The sequence below is a fragment of the Eulemur rufifrons genome, chromosome 15 (genome assembly GCF_041146395.1).
Source record: "Eulemur rufifrons isolate Redbay chromosome 15, OSU_ERuf_1, whole genome shotgun sequence".
Classification (NCBI taxonomy): Eukaryota; Metazoa; Chordata; class Mammalia; order Primates; family Lemuridae; genus Eulemur; species Eulemur rufifrons.
This window is the reverse complement of record NC_090997.1, coordinates 82,630,090-82,636,574: the sequence shown is the minus strand read 5'-3', so window position 1 is coordinate 82,636,574 and position 6,485 is coordinate 82,630,090. Positions and strand designations below refer to the sequence as shown.

Here is a 6,485-nt window from a genome sequence, read left to right as displayed (position 1 = left end):
TAGCATAAAGCAATCAGAGCCATGGGCAATGCACTTTCTCTTAAAGGCACTGAAATTAAAATAATAGTGAAAATCAAACACAAGAAAACCACTGTTTGGCCAAGTAAAATTAGTCTGTGGCCAGAAACATCTGCAAGTATTCTGCTCTAATCTTATAAGCAATTATGTCAAATTCAATGAGGAGCCGCTTCTTTTGCATTCTTATCCATTCCTTATCTATGAGCAACACAACATAAAACAAAACCCCAAACACTGGGGACTGAAACCTTTTCTCCTCCCAGCTATGCACCAGTGAGGAAGGAATGGGCTCATAAGAGGGACAGTAATTTGGCATCGGAGACACAAAGTCCATCCTAATCATATCCACACACCTGGTGGCCCAACTTCCATCAGAATTCCATGACTAGTTCTGGAAAGAAAGCAGGCAGGTTCTTAGTGTACTAACTAGGAGAATTTGATAGGCCCCTTTTAAACAGGCCATTCACTCACTCACAAGAGACAATGGATCACACATTGTTTATAATAATCTGAAGAATTTTCCGTCTTTCCATAAAAGGACAGGGAATCAGTGTGGCCAACTGTCCTGAGTTACAATGAACAGGAAGCCAAGAAAAGATACGTTGGGGGAGTCAGCAGGATAAATCAGGAAAACCCCTGACTTCTGAAATCTGGCTACACTTCTTAGTCTCCATGAACCTTTGTTTCTTCTTTTGAAAATCGGTACTAAACGCATTTTTGTGTGTGTGTGTACCATAGAGGATCTGAGGTAACATGTATCAGGGATGCGGAAAAATGTTTTGAACTTGATAAGTAAATAAAAATGGTGCTATTACAATAGCACTCGACTGGGGAGCTGGAGGCTAGGGCTATGCAAATCTGTGTGCTTCATAACCTACAGCACTGCTGCCAATGAACTCCTCCAATTTTTTTTTTTTTTTGCAACAGAGTCTCGCTATGTTGCCTGGGCTAGAGTGCAGCAGCATCATCACAGGTCACAGCAACCTCAAACTTCTGGGCTCAAGCAATCCTTCTGCCTCAGCCTCCCAGAGTGCTAGAATTACAGGCATGAGCCACCGTGCCAGGCCCAGGTGGACATCTTTAAAATCATTGGGTAGAGCCATGTGCCCTTAGCCCCCCAGACATGCACACCTTTTCAGCTCCCAGAGGCAGATCATGAAAGATAAGAGACAATATTTAAGTAAATAATTCCATGTCCTGGTTTTATGGCATCTTTGAAGACTTATAGCCCTTAGGAGTCTTTTAAGACTTTCCTAACAGATTGTCCTATTGAGAGTATTGACCTCAAGGGATCCTTCTGCCTCGGCCTCCCAAAGTGCTAGGATTACAAGTGTGAGTCACCGCACCTGGCCAAAAGATAATTCTAAATTAAAAAACCCAAATCATTATTTACCATTCTTTAGCCTTTATTTAAATTAAAAGCATACATTGAAGATGGAGATATAAAGATTGGAGATAGACATAGAGATAGATAGATAGAGACAGAGAGAGAGAGAGAGAGAGAGATCCCGATAGCATAAGTCCTTGCTGCTATGGAACATATTCAACATAGTTTTAGAAGTTTTGGCCATACAAAAATATCAGAAAAAGAAATGAGGTACGAGTATAAGGAAAGAAAAGGGAAAATTGTCATTGATATAGATCATGTGATTATTTATACAGAAATACCAGAAGAATTAACAAGCTGTAAGATCTAACTGAGGTGTTCAGCAAGGTAGCATTGTATACTATTTACTTTCAAAATTTAATAATGCTTTTCCATCCAGAAATAAAATTAGAAAACATAAGAGGAAAAAAAAGATTTTGTTTATAGTTGCAGAAAAATCCATAAAGTATCCAGAAATTCACTAGCCTAACACAGAACACGCAAGCATTTTGTCGAGAAAAAAATTAAAGGGATTTATTAAAGAGATTGACTATACGAAAAGATATATTATGTTAATGGACGGGATGTCATAACTTAGCAAATATATTGATTCTTCCAAAATTTATCTATAGGTTTTAGTAAATTTCCAATGAAAATCCTAAAAGAATTTATTGGGGAATTGAAAAATCAGTTGTCAAATGTACATGAAAGAGTAAGACCCACTAGTATTTCATGTAAAATTTACCTTCAATAATTGATTCACTGCAGTAGAAAATGGATAGTAAAGAGGGAAAACCGGAGTTACCAGCTCTTAAGACATATTGCAAAGACATTAAAACAGTATAGAAAAGAACGTGCTATTGGCATATTGGCATATGGGCAGACAAATGGAAAAATGGGACAGAAGAGATGGTATATAGAATGTGAGATTAGTGCCACCACAAATCAACAGAGAAACTGTGGATTATTTTGCAAATGGTCTTAGGAAATGAAGAAGAATAAGTTGGATCCTTAGTTCACACGACGTTTAAAAATAAACATCAGATGATTGAAGACCTAAATACAAAAGCTAAAACTGTAAAGCTGATAGAATAAAATATCCAAGAATATCAAGTCACGTGGTCAATTAAGAGAGAAGCTGGCAGTCATCTTATGGTTTAAGAGGCCAAGAGAGTCTTCCATGTGGGAATTATCAAAGAATAGGAAGGATTTTAATGAACGTTGAGTAGGCTTTCAGAAAAAGTAATAATAACATACGTTCACAGAACACTTGATCACATGTTAACTCATTTTATCTTTTTATCAGACGAGTAAGGCAAACAAGGTAAAATGTTTCTATTCACTCTGATAACACTGAGGCTCTGAAAAGTGTAAATGAGCAGGGACCTACGTCGTAAGTGGAAGGGCCAGAAATGGAGGCCACTGACTCTGACCCTGGAGCCTTTTCTCCCTCCCGGGCCTGGTCTGAACGTCACGGCATATTTACTGAGCAGTGAGGGAAGGAGGCGCCGCCAGGAATATATAGGCTAGCTATTTTAGTCTCCCTTCCACAGAGACTGCCTTTTTATGAGGTGGAATCTTGAAACGGGAGAAAAGAACCCAAGGCCACGGTTAATAACGTTGGAACATGTAGCTCAAATGTGAATGGGCCATTTCAAAGTGCATAGTTCCGTTAAGATTTGTCACAAATCTCCCGAGAGGGAGCGTCTTATGCGTAATGGTATCTAAAGTCTGTGTTTAAAGGATAGTCATACATACTCGACATTCCTCACAGAGCTGTTGTGAGAATCAGATGAACACAGGGAACTTTTACATATAAGGAATTACTGTCTAACTTGCTTTATTTTCTGACATCAGGGTGTTTGCCAGTTTACATCAACATCAGTCTGCAGCGCCACCCAGTGGACACAATAATGAACGCTATTGCATTTTCTTGTTTTCAGGTGTAATATTACCAGCATCATATAGCATGTCCGTTACTCAGGGCTTTTATTCACACTCAATATATTTCTTCAAGGATTTTCATTTATCAAAATTTTTTGTATGAATTTTTGCCGATGAGTTTTATTTACACAAGTCATGGCCAGAAAAAGGCCAAATTTTAAGGCAAGAATCCATATTTTATTTATTTTTTCACCCTGAGGCGTAGCCTTCAGAGAACCCATATTTTAACTGGAATGATCCACACTGCATAGCTGTCTTTGTCAGAATTTCAACCTGGCCTAGGCAAAGAATTTATGAAGAACACCCCTAAGGCAATCACAGCAACAACAAAAATAAATAAATGGGAACTGATTAAATTAAAAAGCTTCTGCACAGCCAAAGAAACAGTCATGAGAATAAACAGACAACCTACAGAATGGGAAAAAATTTTCTCATGCTACACATCAGATAAAGGACTGATAACAAGAATCTATTTAGAACTCAGGAAAATCAGTAAGAAAAAATCAAACAACCCTATCAAAAAGTGGGCAAAGGACATAAATAGAAATTTTTCAAAAGAAGATATAAGAATGGCTAACAAACATATGAAAAAATTCTCAACATCTCTAACCATCAGGGGAATGCAAATCAAAACCACAATGAGATATCACTTAACTCCAGTGAGAATGGCCCTTATCAAAAAGTCCCAAAACAATATACGTTGGCGTGGATGCGGAGAGACAGGAACACTCATACACTGCTGGTGGGACTGCAAACATGCAACCCCTGTGGAAAGCAATATGGAGATACCTTAAACAGATTCAAGCAGACCTCCCATTTGATCCAGCAATCCCATTATTGGGCACCTACCCAAAAGAACAAAAGACATTCTATGACAAAGATACCTGCACCCGAATGTTTATAGCAGCACAATTCACAATTGCAAAGATGTGGAAACAACCCAAATGTCCATCAATACATGAGTGGATTAGTAAAATGTGGTATATGTATACCATGGAGTATTACTCAGCTATAAGAAATAACAGTGATATAGGATTTCTTTTGTTCTCCTGGATAGAGCTGGAACCCATTCTATTGAGTGAAGTATCCCAAGAATGGAAAAATAAGCACCACATGTACTCACCAACAAATTGGTTTCCCTGATCATCACCTAAGTGCACATTTGGGAATAACACCAATTGGGTATCGGACAGATGTGGTGGGTGGGGGGAGGGGATGGATGTATACCTACATAATGAGTGCGATGTGCACTGTCTGGGGAATGGACACGCTTGAAGCTCTGCCTTGGGGGGATGGGGGGCATGGGCAATATACATAACCTGAACTTTTGTACCCCATAATAAGCTGAAATAAAAAATAAATAAATTAAATTAAATTAAAAAAAAAAGAATTTCAGCCTGGGTTTTTATTTTGTAAACCAGCTGTCATTTAACACAGGAGAAAAAGCTGGGGATCTTGTTGGAGAGCTGTTTCTTCTTGATTTCCCATAAATTCTACTTAAAATTCAGTCTACACCTCAATATTTCTTGTTATAGTTCACTCATTCATACACATTGTTTCAATAAAAATCTATTGAGTATTTCTTAATATCAGGCACCACACTTGGTGTTAGGGGTACAAAGACAAACAGAAAGGAATGTGATCTCTGCCTTCATGGAGTTTGCACTTTAGGTGGAGAGAGATACACAATAAATAAGTGGCCACGCAAATGTTGGTGCCTCAATTAGCTCAGGAAATGAGAATATTTTGTTTTTTGCAAATCAGCAAGATTCTAACTTGTCCTCATGTGTATCTGGGTGTTTGGGGACAGTGGGTTTTACAATCCAGACGTTTGAAGCTCCTTTATTTAAACCTGACAATTAGCATGAAGAAAAGAAGTCTCCTCCGTGTTACATCATAACCATGTGAAATGGTGAAATTTGGAGTCAGAAACACCAGGATTTGAATCCTGCAGTCCCTTAACATTCTTGTGACCTTCAGTAAATACTACATCTCCTTGATATTCACTTTTTATTTTCTGTAAAATAGAAATAATATTATAATATCTATCTTGAATGGGAAAGCCATGACAGCATGTGATATATAAATGATTAATAAATATTTACCTAAATTTTCAAAGGCCACATGATTTTTTTTTTTTTCTCTTTTCACTTGTTGCAGAGTGTCTTCCAATCACCAGCTACCGAGCAAGCTGGGAATGGAATGGGTGCCTCTGCTCGGCTTGCTTTCCCTCCTGTTTCCGAAGCTGGTAGAATACTAGCCACTCTCCAGATGCGATCCCAGGAGGTCAGGCCACATGATTTTTAATGCATTGCTTATACTGCATTGATCCCCTGAAATGGTACTTAATGTTTAAAACAATGAGAAAAACACATAAAAGTGGATCAAAAATTTTTAAAAATTAGTAGTTTTAAGAGCACAGCATATGACACTATTATGTTTGAATGTAAATACAAGCTATTCACATTTCAAAGACAATCAGTGACTGTATCTAAATTCTCATTTAGTAGCCCCAAGAGTTGAGCTAAAGCAGATGTTATAAATCCAATTGGCCCGACGAGGGAGGTAGTCAAGGTTATTGGCTATCTTAAGTCTCATGACTAATTAATAGGAGAAATGGAACCAAAACCCAGGACTCTTTACTCTTCGGATTGTGTCTCTAGTTAGACACCATCAAAAGGAAAGGATACTTCTGGATGTCTAAACAATATTAACAGAAAAGTCTCGTCAATATTGTTGGAAGTCTTGCCATGCAGGCAGTCTTCCAGATAATTCCTCTGTTACATGTATGAGCAGAGGGAACGTATCAAAAGTTGCTCCAGCTTTCTGTCCTACTAAGCACATGCACATTTGTACACACAACTCAAAATATCTCAGAAGGGAGGGAAAGATTAAAGAACTAGCATTAGTGGAAACCTATATATGCTTTAGGCACTGTAGATACACTATGTTATTTAATCAAGTAAGTATTGTTGTCCTGGAGCCACAAAGGGGACACTAAGGCTAGCAAGGAGAAATGACTTGTCCATAGAATTAGTGAATAGTAAAGACAGGATTCAAGTTGGGTCTTGCTGACCTCAGAGGCTCATATTTCCTTCACTTCCCAGCCAGAACAGTGACTGATGGACACAGCACACGCTTCTCTCTGACCTGGATA

The 6,485-nt window shown here is 38.2% G+C and overlaps 1 non-coding gene across 1 annotated transcript; it reads right to left on the bottom strand.

Annotated features, from left to right (window-relative positions):
• Positions 1-5,477: 5,477 nt before the first annotated feature.
• Positions 5,478-5,617, bottom strand: LOC138396193 (small nucleolar RNA SNORA7). The gene has a single exon (XR_011235658.1). It is a non-coding gene; the product is annotated as a small nucleolar RNA SNORA7 (small nucleolar RNA).
• Between the last annotated feature and the right edge of the window lie 868 nt (positions 5,618-6,485).